This window comes from Arvicanthis niloticus, chromosome 2 (genome assembly GCF_011762505.2).
Source record: "Arvicanthis niloticus isolate mArvNil1 chromosome 2, mArvNil1.pat.X, whole genome shotgun sequence".
Taxonomy (NCBI): Eukaryota; Metazoa; Chordata; class Mammalia; order Rodentia; family Muridae; genus Arvicanthis; species Arvicanthis niloticus.
This window is the reverse complement of record NC_047659.1, coordinates 102,317,959-102,327,807: the sequence shown is the minus strand read 5'-3', so window position 1 is coordinate 102,327,807 and position 9,849 is coordinate 102,317,959.

Here is a 9,849-nt window from a genome sequence, read left to right as displayed (position 1 = left end):
TCCATCACCCTGCTAACAACCCATGAACCAAAACAATGACAAGAGGCAGAGACAGTTACCCTCTCAGACAGGAGGCCAGTGAAACTTAGTGATCAATAAACCAATCTTCACAGGCATGCAGACAAATCTTTCCCTTGTCATAACTGCTTAGAGAATATGCTGTCTTGTCTTCCTTGGAGCAGACATATGCAGTTTGCTGCATAGAACGCAGCCCATGGGTTGAGGCTTGAGTGAGCCTGTTAACTGAGCTCCAGGGCTTCTTCCAATGATATGTGGCATCACTATACCCAGACAGACCTACCTACATAAAAGTGAGGTCTCCCCGAAGAATTAGCTTCTTAGAGAAGGTTTGTGGCATATGGAACTAAGTTCCACTCCATGACCAGGTTACTCCCAGGTTGGAATGGGGAAACATAAAGCATTTCCTATTCTAACTCCCTGTTGGTACCTCTCCAGGGGCTCCTAGGAGAATGGTGTCTTTCCTGTCACAGAGAGATCAAGCTCCTACCTGCCCAAGTCCTCCTCAGGCATCTCTTGCAGAAGGTCTGAGCCCCTAGAACATAGATGTACAGCTATTCTCAGTTACACTCAGAGGTGCACAGTCCTTCCCACTTCCAGGCATTCGTTTGCTTGCTAACTTCTGCTTCAGTTGAGTCAACTGACATTGATTGACAAAGCACATTTAAGAGCATTAAAAGATAAATGTGTCACATCACTGAAATGCACCGAAGCCCATTATCTCTAGATAAGTCAACAATGAAATCACAAGACATTGTTCTACAGATAAATGAAGATAATGGAAACACAGAGGTTGGGGGTAAATGAGATTTTCTACTCCCAATCCCATTGCTGGGCAAGATTTTGTCACCATTTACAATGAGTAAAGGGAACACCAAAGCAAGTACTGGACGAATCCACGAAGAGAAGGAACGGGGAGAATTCTAGCAACCGGGGAAATCCCACCGAGAAGACTGAAGCGGTCCATGCCACTATCTTTCTTTTTTCTTTTTCTTGGAGAAGTTTGTTCATTTTTTTCTCCCTTTATCCTTCCTTTTTCTCCAAGGAATAATTACTAAGGATAATCCGCCTCCCTTCACTGACTTCTCCAGAGACTGAATCTTGGCTCAGGGAAAACGGAAATGGAAAATGGTTTCAGGCCATCTCATTCCTGAACCGGAGTATTTACATCCCAGCTGATGCTGTCTCATCCTCCATAATTAGGAATGGCGTTATCCCCGCTTGCCTGGTCTCACCAGTTGATTTTTGATCATTTCCCCTAAATGGATTAGCTATATCTATCTGTGTTGGGAAGGCTCCTCCATTACCATCTGCTGCTCCTTTTAGGAGGCAGAGAATTTGTCAAATCAGCAAATCACATCCCTGGAACTTCTGCTCACCACATGAATTTACCATGAGGTGCTCTCCTTACGTCTCTCAATCCCCCACCTCACAATGGGGAGTCAGCTGCCTTGTATATCACGTTTATTGGGAGTTATGAAGAATCCACAATGTAATGAGAATCATGTTGAAGCATGGAGTTAGCAGACTAGGATAAGCAGGGTGGAGATTCCCATTGACATGGGGTAGACCCCATAAGGAGAAATTTCTCCATGGAGGTTAAGACAGGGCAAGCTGATCCCTCAACCTCTAACTCATTTACAGGGGTGAGAGGGCTAGAACTGTCACCAGCACATTCCCAAATGACATTTCCCATATGTATATATGGATATATGTATACATATATGTATATGTATATGTGTATACATACATATATGCATACATAGACATATATGTGTGTATGTGTATATGTATGTACATATGCATATATATTCATATATATGTGTATATATGTATATATGCATACATACATGTGCATATATATAAGCATATATGTGTGTATACATATACACATACACATACATATATATGTATACATATACATATATAAGCTTATATATATATATAAGCATGCAAGCTGAATGTGTCTATATGGAGCCCAATCCAAAAGGAATGACCTCACGTAAAATCATAAAAGTATCCCTGGGCCTAGGTAGAATGTTCACTGGGGATCAGAGCAGCCATTATAACTGGTCCTTTCACAGTTTAACCCTCTGGCATTGCCCAGCTCATGCACAAATCTGTTCTGCCTACAGCTCGGCAGCATGGGAGGCTGGATTGTTAGCAAACCCATTCTCTGTCCCTGAACACACTGCTAAACCACTTTTCTTCCTCACACATATGTGGTACGTGGAACTGGAGAACTTAAACCAATGTGTTTGACTCCTAAAAGATTCATGTCATCTTCCATACTGTGTTTGGACACCAATGTAGATATTCTATAAGAGGGCACCAGGGCTCTGGAGAATTCTATGTCTCTAGCAGTAATGGGGTCAGTCACACACTGGAAGCAGTAGATCCTGGGGTCCCAACCAGGTAAGAGATTTACCAAGACCTGCTCAGCTGGGTCCAATCCTACCAGACTTGGAATAAATGAGAATCTCACTACAGTACAGTACAGCCCTGAAATTGAGGGGATACCTATTTCAGATTTTATTCCCTGCCCCAAGGGATTCTACTGGATCTTACCACTTTGTCCCATATCCTGCTTCCCAGCCTCTTTGCTCTTCTGAGGGAAGTAAAAGGAAATAAAAGAAGGTCTCTTAAGAGCATAAGAAAACACACAAAGCTGCAAACCAAAGCCCTCAGGGTCCCCAGAACCGTGGACTGCTTATCAGCCTTAAGCATCACTCTGCTGCCCCCTCCACGTTTCCACTATACTGGAGATACGGTGCTTTATTTCCAACACCATTGAGTTTGGTCATATACCATCATAACCAACCAAATCATAATCAAGTGTCCTCCAGCTCCTGTTGGCATAACTAGAAATGAAGAAGTGACTCTGGTATCTCCTTGGCTGCAGAAACAATATTCTGCCCATCATCTGAGAGGCAGCCAACCCAGAGCACTGCAGTCTGCTGTCCTTAAGGTGGGAGAAGGGGGCACTGAATCTTTACGTCTTCATGCAGAGCCCCTGCTATCCAAAGTGTGCATCCAAAGGAAAAAGGATGGCACAATTAAAATGATGCAATTAAAAGTATGCTTGGCCCATGGAAAAGGCACTATTAAGAGATGTGGCCTTGTTGGAATAGGTGTGGCCTTGTCAGAGGAAGTGTGTCACAGTATAGGTGGGCTTTGAGGTCTCTTAGTGCTCAGGTTCGGCCCAGTGTGGAAGAGAGACCTTCCTGCAGAAGATAGCCTCCTCCTGGTTGTCTGAGAAAAACAGCCTCCTCTTAGCTAGCTGAAGATGACAGTCTCCTCCTAGCTGCCTTCAGATCAAGATGTAGAACTCTCAGCTCCTCCTCCAGCACCATGTCTGCCAACATGCTGCCATGCTTCCCACCATGATGAGAATGGACTGAACCTCTGAAACTGTAAGCCAGCCCCAATTAACTGCTTGCCTTTATAACCTTTATAATGTTACCTTGGTCGTGGTGTCTCTTCACAGTAATGGAACCCTAACTAAGACAATCAGAAAGGGTGGGGCAGTCAAGGTTGTGGATCAGGACAGATTAGGATCAGGTCATTAGCAGGGCCAGGAATAGAGATCAGCTCAGAGATGAGAAAAAGAATGGAGATCCATTCTTCACAGGAGCCCACTCTCCAAAAGTGGCAGCTTTAGTGACACGCATGCATTTGTATCCTTTCAGAATCCATGATCAGCTCCCATTGCTATCCCGGGATGGAGAAGAGTTCACTGAAACTGAAGTGAAAATCTTTAGTGCTCAGATATCAAACCCAGAGAAAACTGTTGTTCATGGCAAAGACAGACTCCTTCTAGATGTCCTGGAACTATTTTCTGCCATTAACATGCAAGCTCCAGAACAGCAGAGATTTGATTCTTGTATTACCCAGGGTTCTCTAAAGGAACAGAATTGATTGTGTGTGTGTGTGTGTGTGTGTGTGTGTGTGTGTGTGTGTGTATGTGTGTATGTGGTGTGTGTGTGGTGTGGTGTGTGTGTGTGTGTGTGTGTGTGTGGTGTGGTGTGGTGTGTGTGTGTGGTGTGGTGTGTGTGTGTGGTGTGTGGTATGTGTGTGTGTGGTGTGTGGTGTGGTGTGTGGTATGGTGTGTGTGTGGTGTGGTGTGTGTGTGGTGTGGTGTATGTGTGTGTGTGTGTGGTATGTGTGTGTGTGTGTGATGTGTGGTATGTGTGTGTGTGGTGTGTGTATGGTGTGTGTGTGTGGTGTGTGTGTGTGTGTGTGTGTGTGTGTGTGGTGTGGTGTGTGTGGTGTGGTGTGTGTGTGGTGTGGTGTATGTGTGTGTGTGTGTGTGTGTGTGTGTGTGTGTGTGGTATGTGTGTGTGTGTGATGTGTGGTATGTGTGTGTGTGGTGTGTGTATGGTGTGTGTGTGTGTGGTGTGTGTGTGTGTGTGTGTGTGTGGTGTGGTGTGTGTGGTGTGGTGTGTGTGTGGTGTGTGTGTGTGGTGTGGTATGGTGTGGTGTGTGTGTGGTGTGTGGTGTGGTGTGGTGTGTGTGTGTGTGTGTGTGTGTGTGTGTGTGTGTGTGTCGAGCACATCGTGTGAGAGTTATTAGGTTGGCTTACAGGATATGGTTCAGGTAATCCAACAAATCCAACAAGGCAAGAATTCTGTAGTTATGCTTTCTACAAGGCTGGATGTCTCACCAGTCCCAATCTGGTGCTTAGACCTAGACCTCAAGGACTTCTAGAAAGCTACTGGTGTTATGTCTTTGCAGGAATCCCAAAGAAGTTGAGTCTAATATTGGTGAGCAAATGCCACAGCAACAGATAGACGAACTTGCCAGTGAGCGTGAGAGCAAGCAGGCAAAAAGTGAAGTTTCCGTTTTCCATGTACTTTTATCTGGGTTGCCACCAGAAGGTACCACTCCCATTCGGAATATGTCTTTCTATTCAAATAATCTAAAAAGAAAATCCCTCACAGGTCTGAGTGTACCTGGGATTGTTTTAGTTGATTCCAGATGCAGTTGAGTTGAGAACAAATATCAGCCATTGCAACTCTGCTCAACGTTGTACCTAGTGCCCAGAACATATCTTAACATGTTGCTGATGCTTAGTTAACTTATCTTGAACAAATTAATTAATGGTGCCCAGGGCTTGTGATGTATTAGTGAAGGTTGGCTGGATGGTGCCAGTAAATGAGATGTATCTGCCAAAATGCCTTCTCTATCAACACTGTTGCCATTTGACATTCTGACTCTGACAGTGCCAACTAACCTACACCATCCTCACAGGAGAGGCACTAGTCCAAAACACCTCAGACTCCACATGACTTCTTATAGAGCTCCTTCAAGTCTGCTCAATGGGGACCTGAGTTTAGAACTTGTGAACCTTGATGGTAACTTGTCAGCCTTGGAGAATCAAGTCATTCCCTTTTGATTTCTAACATTCCAAAGGGATCTAACAACAGAGAAAAGGATGAATACCGATTCAGGAGAGCAGGCTGAGTCTGCTCTGGGTGATGGCAAGTTACATGAACGAATGTTAGCCTTGAATGAATTAGGCAACAGCCTTGACCTCAGTTACCCAGGTTTGAGTATGCATGACTAGAAATTACTCCGTCTTTTTTTACACAAGGAAGCAACAACGGCCACCTGCAACATACCCAAAGGCACAAACTGAAAATTTGTTGACGCTAATAAATATTGATACCTGAAAATGTATCAAATTACATCAGAAACCCCAAACTCACAAGCTTATCAATAACATTAGATGTAACTCTCTCACCTAGGACTATAAAAGAAAGCACACCCTAAGACTGAAATGAAGCAAGCATACTGGCTAGTCACCCTGTCACTCAGCACAAGCCTCATCCAAGAAACCTGTGTAGTACAGGACTCCTGACTCTGTCCTTGGGCTCCTGCTCCAGAGAACTTTCTCCTGCCCATGACATTCAGCCAGCAAGCCAACCCTCAAGTGGCCTGCCACTGGACCCATATTGTATACTCTGCACCCATACCTGTAAGGTTTTCTTTCTGATTCCCTACACATGTTCTCTTACAACTGTAGAATCACTCTGCCTCCAACTTCATGACAGTGTCTCTAAACTCTGAGGCCTCTTTAACCCTTTCATAGACATTCTGTAACATAAAATGCAAAAATAGGACCAGAGAATTAATATTAATAATTAAGATTGGACTCAAACAACCAGTAATTTGGGGCTGAAGAAATAGCTCAGTGGGTAAAGAGCTTTCTGTGCAAACATGAGGGCCTGAGTTTGGATCTCCAGTACTTTGATAAAGCAAGTATAGTGGTGTATACTGAGACCCTAGTTGTGGAGTAGCAGAGACTTGTACATTTTAGAGCTTACAGCTAGTCTAGATAACCAGCAGGCACCAGGGTCAGTGAGAGGCCCTGGCTCAAAAATTAAAGTGGAGGCTGGAGAGATGGCTCTGCAGTTAAGAGCACTGGTTTGATTTTTCAGCACCCATATGTTGGCCCACATCAGTAACTCCAATTCCAAGATATCCAATACCCTCTCCTGACCTCTCTGAGCACTGGGTGCTAATATATATAGCCCATAGCAAAATACCATACACATAAAATTAAAATACATTTAATAAAACAATTTTTAAAATAAATAAAATATAGAAGCTATTAATAAAGTCATCCCAATGTAAATCTCTGTCCTCCTTTCACATACACACATATGTACACACACATGTACACCATACACACACCAGAAAAAGAGAGAGAGAGAGAGAGAGAGAGAGAGAGAGAACCAGTGACTGGCAATCAAGCAAAACCAGCATTATTCAGCAAATTTCAATCAATTAAGCTAACATAGCTTGTGATTTTATTGATTATTCAACAAGTCCTGACATATAAAAAGACAAACATGTCTCGTTCTGGCATGGCATGAACCTAGTCTTCCATCTTAAAATGTCTTTCTGGACCACCAAGCAGCTTCTCCAGGATCACAGAGCCAACAGTACGCCCATGAGCCTTCTGGAGCTCACAGTGCTTTGAGAACCAGTGGAGAGGCTTGCAAGGGGTGCCCAGAGGGTCAGACTTAGATTACCCCAGTCCAGCCAACACGTCTCTAAGATGCAGGTTTTCTGAAAGTCTGCCTTGAAGTCAGAATCCCATTGCTTTACTCTGTTCTAGTTCAATTCCATTTTCCCTCTGCTATAAAGAAGGCAATGGTCCCAGAGAGTTGCTGAAGATTGTACAGTAAGAATTGCTGAAGAGAGTACAGTAAGAAAATCCCAGTTTTCATTCACTCCCCAGAGACGAGTTCCTATCACAATTACTGCCCTAGGAAGGCAGTGTGTGTGCAAGTCACACTTTGCCTGCCAAGGGCTCAGCTCTTGTGGACAGAGCCCAGTGAATGGTTGGCAGGATGGGAGAAGAGGAAAGCTCATGTCACACCACAATTGAGGCTTTCATTGTTCCTATTATCCCACCATCTACAACAGGGAATAAACCAGGCGCCAAGGTCATACACATGACATTTTCAGAACATCCTCCAACATCTCTGTGGCCTCGCTTCCATCAGCCAAGTCAAGGTAAGGAAGAAACAGTGAAGAATGAAAGACAGCTTTTTGAAGATGGATTTGTGCCTGCACTTCTGTGTGTGCACATCATGTGTGTGCCTACATGAGTTTATGTGCACATGTATGTACAGTTGCCTGAGGAGGCCAGAAGGCGGCACTGGAACTGGAGTTATAGGTGGTCATGTGCCACTTGGTGTAGGTGCTGGGAACTGAACCTGGGGTCTCTGGGAGAGTGGAAATTAGTCTGGGCACTAGGGCTTGACAGGAAGGTGAGACTGAGAGGAGCAGAAGCCATTGCTTAGGTGAAGGACAGAGGTGCTTAAGTCGTAGCAGGGAAGTAAGAGCCTGTCCCCTGTCTGGTCGGCAGTGAAGAGCCTCAGCCTCATGTCACCGTCAGCCTTGGTCTGCAAAAGGTCTGAAAAAAAAAAAAAAAAAAAGAATTCTGGAGGTTCTAGGGCTTTAGAGGGGAGGGGAGAACAGGAAGAACAAGAGTGCCAATTTCCTGTGCTGGCTCACTTGATGCTCAAATCCAAGGGTGGGGAGTGGCAGGGGAAAAGAAGGGACTCCTCTCTCTGAGAAGAGGTCACCGCCAGTTCTGCAGATGTTTGTGAATCTACTTTTTCTCTGCATAACTTTATCTGAGATCATGGCCCCGATCGTCCCTCAGTCCGATATCCATCTCCACCCCAGTAATGCTTCCTCCATGTTAGCCTCTCTAAATATGAAGAGGTCCTTCATATTTAGAAGGACTTGGTCCTGTAGCACGGGCCTTTTTTGTTTCTCTTATTGGAGTGGCAATAATGGTGGAAATCAAGTGGTTAGTGTGGGAGGTTGTTGCCCTGATAATTAAGGCCAAACTATACCATTGTCTGGATGGTCCTCTGGGCTTGGTGCAAACTGGAGGACTGACTCCCTTTACAGCAGGGCTTCCCCTTCTCTGACCCTAACCCCCATACACCTCTACCTTCAAAATAACACATAGCCTTGCTTAAGACTACAGGTTCAGCTTCCTTTCTCCTGATGAGAGCCGTTCAGCTAGCACCTGAGATTCCCGAAACACCTCCCCATGCTAATGAGGTTTCTTTGGTACCTTAAGCCTTTACCCAATAACTCTGCCCACCCTGGATATTCCTGACCCCTTAACCCAAAACTACACAGCCCTTGAGTCATAGCCTTTTTTGGAGTAAAAAGTTGATGTCTTCCCCGAAGCTGGTCCCAGTGTGTCGTCATTACTGACATACTCACAGAGCTTCCAAACCCTCTGTCTTCTTTGCTCCATTTACCCTCATGGACCCATATCAGGGGGAAGGAGGGTCACAGGAGGTCATTCCAGGAAGCATGATGACATGCTTGTTTTTTCAAAGTGGGTGCTTCTCTGAGACTGGGCCACATGGCCCTGAGGTTTACCTGGGTAACACACGAATGTCAGAGGCATTTGTACCCAAAATGACTCTCACTTGAAATTTGTGTTTTAGTCTTGCACACAAGGAGACACTGTCCAGAGGAACTTGCTCTCCCAAAGTGGCTAGATCATTCCTTCACCAAATTCCCTGGTCCAGGAATTCAGACTTCAGAAGCACCCCAGACAGGTCTCCCATTGTCCCGCTCTAACCATCTTTAACACGCTTGGCAGAGGATGTGGCTCCATGGCAGTGTTTGCCTAGCACGTGCAAGGTCCTGGACCTTCAACCCTTCAAACACACACATACAGGAGTGCATGTGTGAGTGTGCACAGGTACCCACCCCCACAATCCCACAAAATGATCTTGTGTCTCTCCCTATTGGTCCTGTTAGCCAATAGGAGGCTCCTCCTCCCTCCCTTCTCTTTCCCTTGGGTCTGCTCCCTTGCACTGCCTCATCCCCTCCGTCCTCTGTTCTTCGTGTTCAGGCATTACCCTACTATTCTCCACTCTTTTGAGAAGTGTGGGCACCTCTTCGGTGGCACTGCTAACACAGTGAAGCTTACTCTCTGAAAATTCACATGTGGGGAACCGAGGCACACGGAATGGCCAGTAAGGGCGGAGCCTGGGTGGTGGAGGCAAACTACTCTGCTCCCTCCCCGTTAAGCACCCTGCATAACCTTTCCCACCCTCCAGAACTTGACCTTTACTGCCCAGAGGGAGTCCCGAGTACTTCGAGTAGCAACAGGAAGATTTATTCCGACCTCTGATGCAGAGTAAAGTAGCAGGGCCAAAGTTGGTATTATTCAGAGTGTGGGCAAGGTCCTAGGGCTGTGGCCACACCATCTGGTCTCACGCCAGTCACGCCCATCTTCAACATACGCTCAAGCATCTTGACCCCTTCATGGCTGTTTCAGTG